This window comes from Diadema antillarum, unplaced genomic scaffold (genome assembly GCF_040938485.1).
Source record: "Diadema antillarum isolate AM-2024a unplaced genomic scaffold, OU_Dant_1.0 scf00000004, whole genome shotgun sequence".
NCBI lineage: Eukaryota > Metazoa > Echinodermata > Echinoidea > Diadematoida > Diadematidae > Diadema > Diadema antillarum.
Genome location: NW_027270893.1, coordinates 2481071 through 2493841, shown reverse-complemented (window position 1 = coordinate 2493841; position 12771 = coordinate 2481071). Strand labels below are relative to the sequence as shown.

The window sequence follows — 12771 nt, the reverse complement described above, 5'->3', positions numbered from 1 at the left end:
AATCAGAACATAACGTGTTCTGGTTTTCTTGAATTGTATCATTTTTAATTTTATCAACATTAGATCCAGAGAAGTTTACATTAAATGTCAAGTCACACTCACGTAAACACGCCTACATGTAAGTCCATATGTATCTACATTAACACTTAATTACAGTCCGATTTCTACATGTATGTTATCCGGTCATGTGGAGACCGGCGCCGGCCAAGATTACAGATTCGGCTAGCCTTTTGTCAAGGCCCTCTCGCTGTAACGGGCGAGCCAAACGAGCCCAGCCGAGCGCGTTATTCATGACACATGAACCCTTGTAGAGCCCGCAAATGTCAAAATCGACCACTAATATCAAAATAATCACAAATACAATAACACGTCAACCAAAAATGTCAAAATTACCACTGTAATACGTCAACCACAAATGCCAAAATTACCACTAATGTCACACGTCAACCACAAAATAATGTCAAAATCTGATTAACCACAAATGTCATAACGCGTTGATCACAGAGATGTCAAAATGTCAATTTTTACTGCAAATGTCCTAGCGCGAGAGAGAGAGAGAGAGAGAGAGGGGGGGGGGGGGGTTGAAGCCTCCGTAAATTCCTTAAACTCTGGATTTTCTTTGTCTTTTTCTGTCGAACGGAAAAAGATAGAGCTAAGTTAGTGCTATGAAGACATCAATGACTTAAATTTCATGTTTGATTATTGCGGATCCAGGGGTGCCTTGATGGGGGGGGGGGGGGGGGGGGTGAGGTGATGGGGATTTCCCACATTTTCAGCATCTTCTTGGAAACTTGGCAGATATTTATGGTAATATGATCTAATATATTTGATATAATACTCATTTAAAAGGAGATTAAAGTTTTTTCTTTTAAAATCCTATAATGACGACTCCCAGAATCAGATTAGTTTACAGGCTTATTTTGTTACCCGTCTGCAATATCTGCATTGCCGTTCTTTTTATTATTGTTACTATTGCCTAAGCCTTGACTATAAGATCTTCTGTATAACCTATACTACGCAGTTGAAGGGTTTGTTCTATATTCTTTTCTTCTTCTTCTTTTTCTTCTTCTCTTTCTTCCTCAAACCTCCGAGGATCGTTGTCTTTGTTGCATATTCCTGTCTATTCTGTTACCTCTTTATCACGCTATAGTCTTGTTTCCTCTTGTGTCGTCAAGTCAGTTTTTGTCCCTACAAGTAGTCTTGTTGTTGTCACAGTCCTGTTTTATGCTCATTGTATACTCTGTTTGTTGTTGTTTTGTGTATAACTGTTTGTCCGTCTGTCTCTTAGTGGGTTGCCAAACTTTTTTGTGACAAACTTTATTTTTGTGCTGATATGTTTCTGTTTTCAATTAAATTTTTGCATCGAGTTTTTAATACAAGAGGGGCCCATACACTCTACAAGCTTTGTCTTTTTAGTGGGTCCCTCCGTTTTTTTCACACAGCGCATATATTGACAACTATTTCACTTTCGTTACCTCAGCAACTATTGCAGTGTATTGATACTGTTATTGTTGTTTTCTCTGTACAATTGTATGCATTGTTTCTGTCACTCAAGAAAATGAGATTTATGTTTACATTGTGGAAAAAAACGAATAAATTTGAACTTGAACTTGAACTTGAAACTTTCACTTGTGGAATATTTTCACTTTCGCGAATCTGGGCTCCCCTTGAAATTCGTGCAAGTGTCATGTACTTTTGTTGATATCATTACCATTATCATAGTCGTTGCTAACAAGAAAAGACAGTTTGAAAGCCGGCACACTCCCAAAGCGCCCTTTCTGCAACCTTGATAATAGTGAACCTTTATAATATGGGAGGAGGAGGAGGAGGGGGGTTCTTTAGACGAATGGTTGGATTCCATTATAGTCAAAGCGAAGGAACATCATTTTGGTTCAAACCGACAAAATGAAATGAAGTAAATAAAGTGATGATAAAACACATGAAAACATCAAAAATCTTATCTACCAGTCACGTCTAATACACGGAATTGAAGAAGAAGAAAAAAAAAATTAAAAATAAGCTAACATAAATTATTTTTGTTGTCGTCGATTTGAATGTTTGCTCTAAAGTGACAGTATATTGTATTCCAGATTTATTATCAATCATCGTTATTCTTCATGCAAATGGGTTCTTCTCTCTTTCTGAATCAAGTCTAAAAAAAGAAAGAAGAATGTCAAACATTCTTTAGGTTCGTACCTGTAGGCAAAATTCATAATGGTGCTTTGGCCTCATTTTAGTTTTTCCTATTGTGTATACTGCCCTCAACGTTGCAATACTCGGCGCACCTTCGAGATCGTGATGCCTCAGGCATGCAAAACAACTCGTTAGGCCTGCGCTTTTGTGTGTGTGTTTTGTGTGCATGTGATACATACGTGAATGGGAGAATCAAAAGAGATCGACTAATACTGCAGCAGCTCTAGCAGTCTTTTACTGGGTACTACTACTATAACGATACAGCTGCAGTCAGTGCAGCAGAGGTTCTTAACAGCGAACAAGGTACAGTTTCTTGTTTGGAACGTTGGAACGGAAAGGAAAGATCACATGAAGATGGCGGCGAAACTTTGCATGATATTACCGTGCCTCTCCTTCCTAATCAGCATAGGTGAGTTTAGAAACCATTTGTCCCGTGAGTCCTGTGAACTGTGGATGTTGTTGTTGTTGTTTTAATTTTAAGGCGTGTATCATTAACGGTCTGACATTGACCGAAAGATCGGTCTGTATCTGTCCGTCGGGGAATGTTCCGCGGAAAATGCGTCTGGCTTCACGGATCCCCTCCTGCAATACGGAGGACAGCGTTGATGGCAAAAAAAAAAGACTCCTCCGGACAGACGCCATCTTTCTGTCTAACAACAGTTAGGTCTGACATGACTCTAACGTTAGTCTAGACCTAGGCCTAAATAAAATTCCATTGAGGAAAGAGTTCCTTATGTCCCCCCCCCCCCCCCCCCCCCCACCAACTTGCACAAAAAAAAAAAAAATAAAAAAAAAATTACTAACGTTAGATCTACCGTATATCTAACGTTATTCCCTTTCACCAACAATAAACTACTATAAAGGTTAGGGCGGCCTAGCTAGATATGCCATTTATGTGAAGACTTCCCATAGAACATCTAACCTTTAACAATTAAACTAGAAAACTAACTGTTACAAACTATTTAGTTTACCACCAGCAAAAAAAAAAAAAAAAAAAAAAAAGTAGTACCGGTACCATGTAACGTTAGGCCCTAACTGCGACCAGCCCCAACACGCAGTCGAGGGTACGGAGCGTCCCGGGGTTAGTTAGGCCCTAACGTTAATGTTCAGTTAGGCATAAATAATCTACCCATTCTGCGCAAACTAGTGCAGTGGGGGGACATAAGGAACTCTTTCCTAACTAAATGGATACAGACTTATCGCCATGATCGTTTGCACAGCATGAATTTCACTTGCCTGGGATTGTCTACAGTACCGGTAAACATAATGATTTAACGTTAACAGTTAAACGATGGGTTGTTGTAACATTTGTTAGTACTTTATGGAGGTATTTGTTTTATAATTTTGACGTTTCCCCCCAAATCACTAAAATGTCGTGGTTAAACTTGACCGAAAGATCGGTTGGTCGTCGGGGAAATGTGTTTCTATAGTATCTCGCAAAAACTTAAAACCTGGAATCCATACCTCAATCAATACTACCGGGTACTGTAAAACATGATATATTCGCGGCATGAAATTTTCGCGAATTGGAGCCGACAGCCTTTTTCGTGGCATGAAATTTTCGCGAATTGCTACTGGCATTCAATGCATGTAGTGTAGACAAAAGCTTTCGCGTGCATTTTAATTTCGCGAATTTTGCCGCTCGCGAAATTCGCGAAATTAAAGTGCACGCGAAAATTCCTCGTTTTACACATTACAGTATATCATCCCTTTAACAATCTGAGAGCCATAAATCGTGGGTAATGCCGCAGTAATATTTACAGTAAATTTGGGAGTCTGAAAATGAAACAAAACATCCCAAAAAGGAGATATCAGTAGTCTGACAGTTGGTTGCATAATACGTCATGGTTCTTTAGAATAATATTTGATTAGCTTGCTCCTCTGAACATCTTTTTTTTTTTTTTTTTTTTTTTTTTACACTAGTGTTTATAGCATGAAGCCGATTTGCATACAGAACATTATATACTAAGATAGTTTTGGCATGGATTCCAAGGTCAGAGGATTGGACAAACATTGCTTTATACATCATACTTGTGTAGATCAAGGTGAGCCTAGACTAAACACTACATGGAATTGCTGACTGGACGCATACAGTGGACTCCCATTTTAATGAAATCCTTGGAACCTACATTGCAGTTTTCTTTTGTTGTATCAAAATTTTGTTCTGACCGAACAAATAAACAAAGACACAGAGTGGATAGTGTTAAGGCCTGATTTTTACTTTGTTGTAACCGGAATTTCGCAAGTACAATATGTAACCATGTTCATTAGAACAGGAGTACACTGTCTGTACTGCCATACAAGTGTTTCATACTGTGATGGATTGGTGGGGAACTTTCTGTCTTCTTAACAAGTTGTCTCATGTTAATCTTGTTGCAGGATGGGCCCAAGTCATTCAGCCATTTCCCACCGTGCAGACGGTCGAGAACGGTGACCGCATTTCGCTGGACTGCGTGGTCCGCGGCACCACCTCGGACGCCGACGTGGAGTGGAAGCACGACGGCAGGAGTGAAGACGTGGAGCTCATCTCCCTGGGCGACCGGCTGATACGGGACCACAATGGGGCTTACCAGCTGGACAAGACGGGCTCCGGGGACGAGTTTACCTGGTCGCTTACGATCAGATCATTCAGCGGCATCCGCGATTCCGGGATCTGGATTTGCACTCACATTAGAGATAACAACGAGGTTTCGCAAAGAACGGAACTTCTTGTACCAGGTACATAGTGTATAGTCGCTGTTAGTATTACTAGCTTTCCTTCCGAAGGAACCCCATACTATAAATTAACAAACATATCAGTTTCCTGTTGCCTGTCTCAGCCATTTCCAAACCAATTTTCATCCCACAGACTCTTAAAATTGTTTGCTCTTGAATATTTCATAAGAGATTTCTCATTATCTCACAGAAAAGCTGATGCCCCACCTCAACCAAAACTATACCATCTCTTTAAGCTAAAAATGAGCATAATTAGCACATTCCATCTATGACTCATTCCAACTCTCAGAGCAGTTGCATTTTTCTTTCAAAAGATATTAGAGTTAAAGGTGAAGAGTGTGTAGATGTTTTTTAAGAATAGAGAAGAGGCTATTCCACAAGATTGAGTTCTAGAAAAACTGCCATAAACACAATTTCGCATTTGTTTTGTGTTCCCAAACTTATTAAATTACTCTTTCAGAAAATACGAAAACTCAAGATTTACGAGGTAGACCCATTATTAATTTGGAGTCCTCACGTACAATGCAGGGCATGCAAGTTTTTGTTTGTTTTGTGCTTCGCAATCATGTATAATGTGACAGATATTGCGTGTCTGTTGTAATATGTACCTAGTAACACTTTACAGTCCTATGGAATTTCTGTTTTCCCCTTGAGACTGTATTCTCTTGGGGAAAAATAGAGCTCTTCCAGGGATATTTTGTGTTATATTACACAGTCTCTAAAAAGGCCATATCTGTATAATATTCTGCTGATACCATTTCCTCACATGTGTCTGCACTACATGATGTCATTCAAACACTGGAGCAAAATTTTGTTATCCCTGAAAGTAGAATACTGTGATATACAATATTTCATATGGTTCTATGACATTTGTTCCTGCAACAATAGCTCCCATGAAATATCTACGTTTTAAGGCAAACATAAATTCTACTCACAAACATTTCCCTAACCCTTACCCAAATTCTCACATGAAACTAAGCCTAAAACGCTATCTTACCCTAACCATCAGTCCTTGGAGAAGATAAGACCGGAGCAATTGTTGCAGGAGCGAATGTCCTGTCATCGTTTTTTTTTATAAATGAAACTTCGGTTTATCACCTACCCTTTTCATCACCTCCTTACCGATAGCTGTCCCTGTCATCACACACTTTACTGGCGATCTCAACCCGATTGAGGGCAGCAATGTGCGGCTGGAGTGCGTCGCCGATGGCAACCCCCTGCCCAGTGTGGTCTGGTCGCGCTCCTACCCCGAGACGTATCTCGAGCTGTCTGGCGGGGTGCAGAAAGGCTTTGTGCGAGCGATGCACAACAACACCTTGATGCTGAACCAGATCAGCCGCACCCAGAGGGGCGAGTACACGTGTGTTGCCAACAGCAACGCAGCCACCTCCAGCTCGAGCTCCAGTTCCAGCTCCAGCACCATCCAGATTCGCACCATGTACCTCCAGATGCCCTGTGAGTATACAGCTTTCTTTATAGAGAAATGCATTGGTGATGTGTGTACCACATAGTTAAAATATGCATTCTGTCCAACATCTTTACCTGCCGGCATTTGTGTGTTCATCATGGGGTTGCTAAATGTAAGTACAGTCAACCTCACCTCAGCTATCCTTGCACGCTGTAAGTTAAAAGATGAGCTAAGTCAAAAAAAAAAAAAGCTTCCACAGAGGATATGAACATGTGTTCCTTCTGTTGTGCATCTGAATTAATCCGTTGAGGACAGACTGATTTTGCTATTACACACATTTCCCATAGATGTTGCCTGAGTATTCTTTGGACTCGTCTTCAATGGGTTAATGTAAGTCAAAAGGATATTCCCCAAAGGCTTTTGGATTCGACTAAGGTTGAGGTTGACTGTAAGCTGGCAGTGTTTTGACACTGGAATTTTTTCACCGTCTCTGAATGCTCCTCTTCTTTACTTGATTGTTCCACCTCCACTCCCTCCTCATCATTACCTCCGCCTTCGCCAAGGGAGGAGGTTGTGCTTTCGTTACCGTTGATTTGTGTGTTCGTTTGTTTGTCCGCGTGTGCAAAATAACTCAAAAAGTCGTCAACGGATTTGGATGAAACTTGCAGGAAAGGTTTAGAATGATATAGGTAACAGATGATTAAATTTTGGTAGTGATCCAAGAATTTTTTTTGGAATTTATGAGGGATTTTTGATATTTTGGCAGGTAGGGCCAATGAACTTGAAAGTTCGGGCTGCGCGTATATGACGTTTGCATGCGTGCACCAAATTGCGTGCTCTAATTTCTGCCAGGGCGAGGTGTGCCGTGCAGCTGAGGGTTTATGACGTAACAAAGGCTTCTATATTGGGAAATTGGGCGACTTGCAGCATACAATGCTATAAGTACGTATGGATGGAAATCACTGATATCTCTATGGAAGAACAAGATCAGTGGTGGAAATGAGCTTTTTTCTTTTTTTTTTCACTCCATTGGTCTTTACAGCATTGCTGTGTCCTTTTTTTGTATTACTTGCCTGACAGGCCTATATAAGAGCCAGTAACTGGTGAAGAGATTCAGTGATGTTGTGATTTGATCATGGGCTAGTGTGATTGTAAAAATGGTGATGAAGATGTTGGAGCCAAGTTAAGAAGATTCACATTACTTTCCTTCCCCCCCCCCCCCCCCCACACCTCTGTCCAGATGCTCCCGAGGTGAAGGCCACACTTCCCAGGGTCTATGTGACTGAGGATCACAGCGCTGTCCTGGCCTGCACAAGCCAGGCCTACCCAGCGACGTCGTCGACCTCGGACGTGGTGTGGCTCAAGAACGGCGGGGACGTCAGGTCAGGATTTGACTCCCTCTCAATTCTGAGTGGAATTTTTTTTTTTTTTTCAGTCCCTCTAATATGATCACAATGTGTAGTCTCAGGGGGGATGTAATATGTACTGAACTCTTTGCGTGCCACATTCGCACACCAGCTCGGTTGAAGACTTGCCAGATTTCCATAATTTGCTCAAACACGCAACTGCCCACTAACAAATCAATGTATCGCATTTTGCTATGGTACAATGGAAAGTGTCACAAACATAGCTTTGTCATAAAATATGCGTCCTGACTATGCATGCAATTTCCTCACAACTTTGCTGTACTTCACTTTTAGCATAAATGCTTCAATAAAAGGCACATGTCTTTGAAAGCCAAAATGTTTTATGAAAGTGCTCATGCATTCCTGTCTCAGAATAATTGGCACATGGGTTTGACACTGTGGAACACAAAGTTTTAGATACATATTCTTCATCCTACTGAACCTACATGGTGGTGTCCTGTACCCTTGCCTAAGTTTGCAGCATTGTTCAGTATTTCTGTGATATAAACATATCAGGAACAAGGACTGTAAATTATGTATATGATTTGCAATCTCCATTTCTGAAGAATAAAGTTAGAAATGTTAAGTAGCAATTGAATGAAAGTTAAAAGTGTCAGGCAAATATCTTTTACCAATGTGCGATCCATTGCATGCATACCATTTCTTTGCGTTTGTCTGTATGCTCATCAAACTTGCTGTGATTGGTTTAATGTGTTGCAGGGGCAACTCCGGCCATGACGTGCGCATGCAGCGCCACCGTAGGGACACTCGTGACGAGCTCTACTACTCCACGCTGACCATTTCCCGCGTCAGCCGAACCCACGCCGGCACTTACTCCTGTCAGTTCACAAACAGCGGCGGCACAGCCTCGGCCTCCGTCGTTTTGTCAGGTAAGTCTCCTCGGCAGCTGCTCACACATTTTGCATTTACTGTATACGGCGAATATTTGGCGAGGTTTTTATTTTCGCAAGGCAGGTGCTATTCGCGCATTAAAGACATGCAAAAATAATGACTCTGATCCTGATATGAATGTGGCATACACATATACATTTTTCCCTTCAGTACAGTGCTCCGCTATTGCAAAATTAACCACTCGCGAAATCGTCTGGAAGTCCCGATTTGCGAAAATTTAGACTCGCTAAATGTATGGAATATACAGTATGTTGTAACTCAGCGCTGCACACTAGCACTGGTCCGGTGGTCTCGGACCAGTAAAAAATCACTGTTGGACTAGTAATATTTTTTTGAACGGAACAAGTAAAAAATGGAAAAACTGGGTACATATTGGTTTGACAGACAGGTTGGACCAGAAGAAAAAATGGGTTAGTGTGCAGCCCTGTGTAACTACATGTCACCCTCGAGACAGGAGAGATTCCCCCCCCCCCCCCAACACATTTTGAGTGCCAAATTGCTGAAATAAAGCAGAGAAAGTTTGTTTTTTTAATGAATTGAAAAACTGATGAAAAGTGACAGATTTGTACATTTGTGTTGACTTATATAAGTGTGCTTCTTCTTCTTCTTGCGTATGAGTCAGCTATGCAATTTCGGTCAGGCGTTGCGGCCAGCTCACTGTATCTGGGTCGGGGTTGGTCAGGTTGATGGTGGTGCTTTCTGGTGGGCTGAGGGTAGAGCAGTTGTGGATTACATGGTGTGCAATCTGGTCGGGGTGTCCACAGATACAAGCTGCCAATGAGCGCAGTCCCCAGCGTTTCATGTTATGATTGAAACGCCCAACACCAGTGTGCTGCTTCTATAGATGAGAACTTGACAACAGTTATTCTGATGTTTGCATGATTTTCCTGTTATATTGATCTTTTCCCGACATCCAGGACTCTATAAATCCATCTGATGATGATCTTGTAGCATTCTTGTATGCATTCATGTGTAGGCGTGGCTCTCGTTACAAATGTAGAAGTTTCATCATAGTGGGGAAAAATGCATATGAAAATATGCAAATACAATGTAATCATTTTGTGAGCCTAATTCTGACTTCATTGCATATAAGCTTTGTTCTGAATGTGCTGGTTACAATAGAACCGAGTCCACTGTATTGTCTATTCCATGCGATGTAATTCTCCAACAAACGCAATAACACACTGTCTTTTTATTTTACCCCACACCCTTTTTTACCCCACAGTGGAGCCTGAACTCGACCACAGTAAGTACTTTTCTTTTCATACCATCAGGGAATATTGGAGGGGTTCTCTTGTGGTTCAAGTGTATCGAGGCTAAACCTGGAATATTGATGGCTGTTGTATTGCTGCCAGCTATTAATAAAATTTAGTAATTATTTAAGTAATTGCAGCACATGACTGCTGATTGGGATTTTGTGAAATTATGCTTTATTTATATTTGTTTTCTTAAATCTTACATACTACTGTCTGCTTCTATGTAAAACAGCCCACTTTTAGTAGTTTTCATTGGAGAATGACCAACACCCTGTGTACAGACATTTCAGTTTCAATTTATTCACTTCATAAAATCACATTCAAAATATTGACATAGATGTGTGAGTCAAAGGAGGAAATCACGCAAAAGCCTAAATCACGTTTGCAGCCGTGTACTTAACCCCTCTGTGGCAGACACAGTTAGGACTTTTGATGTATTAGGCGTGGTCATGGTAATGAACTGGCTGACAATGTATGGTATGCCAACCTTGTGAAAAGTACCCACCTCCCCCCAGTGATTAGAAACAGTAGATGGTGTACCAGACCAGAAGAGATAAGTAGAGAAAGGTGGATATTTACATGATTACTGGATATCCATAGACTTTAAGGGGTCTCTCCTGGAGACTTCTGTCAGTTGTACTGAAGATGAATAGATATGTATGGAATAGATAAATGATAATAAATGGGGAACAAACAAATAAATGGGGATACTATCATAAGATGGAAATTTACACAGTATTTTCTTCTTTCTTTCTTTCTTTCTTTCTTTCTTTCTTTCTTTCTCTATTTATTTCTTTATATTTTTTTTTGTTATATCAGACCAATTGTAATGAGCTCCCCTTGTTTGGGATTTTGTGACTGAGAATATTTTTATTCTCATTTCATTTTTCCCTACATCTTCATTCGTTCTTTTTTTTTTTCTATTCCAGCAGAGCACAGGCAAAATATTCCTTTTTTGTAGTATTTTGCTCATTGACAATTTTAAACAGAAATATTACCCCTCATAAAATAAAGATGACTGTAAGAGATGGTAAATAGATAAAAAGTTAAGGTTTGTCTCTACAGATTTTAACGTTAGGCAATACATGTATGTTCTACATCGAAATGAATAGGAATTGTTAGCATATGGATGGTTTATTATACATTTTGCTGACATACTGAACCACAAAGTGTGTATAATGTTAAGTCATAGTGGGTATAAACAATTTTCTTAAAGCTGTGCATACACATTGTGTTTCTTTTTCAGACTTCGGTGCCAAGGAGGAACTGTAGAGCCTGGATTGGACCTAATGGTTTTTACTTCTGCTAGTCTTTCATCAAGCCAGCTTTCCTTTAATGAAACAAGTGCTGAGGTGGCAGAACATGCTTATTGGTGGAGGATGTTTATATCCAAGCAGATAAAAAAGCAAAGAAATGACTGGAATGAAAGAAAATTGATATCAGGCACCCCCAAATATGTCAGAATTGGCTTTTGGAGGTGATAGTGAAGCTGTATTCTTGTCTATTGCTCCTGTGAAGTGAACAATGCGCAAGATTCTGGCCACAATATGTATGCCCTCCGTAACTGTAAAATAATATGTCACTTACATGTGGTAAGAATATCCTGAGATCATTTTGTCAGTGACAGCCTGACAAATTAGCTTTTCCTGTCAACCCATTATCTGTATTTAGAATGTTTGTTTATTATTATTATTTATTTTTTATCAGAGAGATTCAATTTGAAATATCCCTCCCTCCTTCCCTCCCCCCCCCCCCCGAAAAAGATTGAAATCTATGGTGCTAAGATTAATTGATAACTGTCTTTTAGTAAAATGGTTGGAGCACTATTAAGTTTTGATCATGCTGTAACATATTTTTTTTTTTTTAAAGTTACCTTTAATGAACATATAATGATCAGTGGTCCTTCATATTCGTCTTTGTGTTTGCCAGATGTGCTCTGTCTATTTGAAGAGATGCCCTTTACATGAGAGTCTCTCCCTTATATTCCTGAACTCTGGTGCTTTAACTCTTTCGGAACCACCGACCCAAATCCTACTGACTCTGTATGCAAACATGTCACCCACAGGGCAGAAAGAGTTACACGAATAGATGAAGAGTTTTATCACAAAATGGATTAAGCTCCATTATTAAACATTTTGAAATACGTGTAAGTCTCCCATTAAATAGAGAGAAAAAAAAAATGAGATTCTTTCCAGGATTGAGATGGGGGACAGTAGGGTTTGGTTGTCAGTTTCAAAGTGATTACTGTGTGTTTTACTGTGGATGAACAAATAATCTAGTGAAATATGATTGAACTAGATATGTTGTACAGTTGAACCTCTCTTATCCGGCCTCCCTTTATCCGGATCTCTCTATTATATGGACGCAATCTCGCCGTGATTTTTTTAAAAAAATAATTACGGGAGGAAAGGGGGATTCCCAACTCCTTGAGAACTCCTACACAAACACACATGAATTACATATACTTGATACATTTCTTGATAGTTATTTAGGTAAATAATGCCAAGAATTTATAAAAGAAAATGATTTCATTCTTGCAAACACGAACCTCTATTTTGGGGTCTGTTACTGAGTGTAACAATGAAAAGGTTGCAGTATACACATTACTACATGTGATACTACAATGGGCTACTGTACATGTGTATGTATATTATGTACCTATGTATAAAGCATTGAGTCTCCCGTATCCGGCCAAATCCCTTATCCGGATGAGCCCCGGTCCCGACTTGTCCGGATACGAGAGGTTCAACTGTATTTCATTTCTTCTTTTTTTATGGTAACATAAAAGTGCAGTAGAAGATTGAGTTGCTCAAATTTTTAAGCACATTGAATACCCCACAATTTTTCACAATTTTATTCAAGGCAGGACATGTGGCCTGGC

The 12771-nt window shown here is 40.0% G+C and overlaps 1 long non-coding RNA gene across 1 annotated transcript; it reads left to right on the top strand.

The window, feature by feature from the left end:
- Positions 1-8445: 8445 nt before the first annotated feature.
- On the top strand, positions 8446-11424 carry LOC139710317 (uncharacterized). Its single transcript, XR_011709450.1, has 3 exons — positions 8446-8612; positions 9860-9880; positions 11137-11424. It is a non-coding gene; the product is annotated as an uncharacterized lncRNA (long non-coding RNA).
- Positions 11425-12771: the final 1347 nt, after the last annotated feature.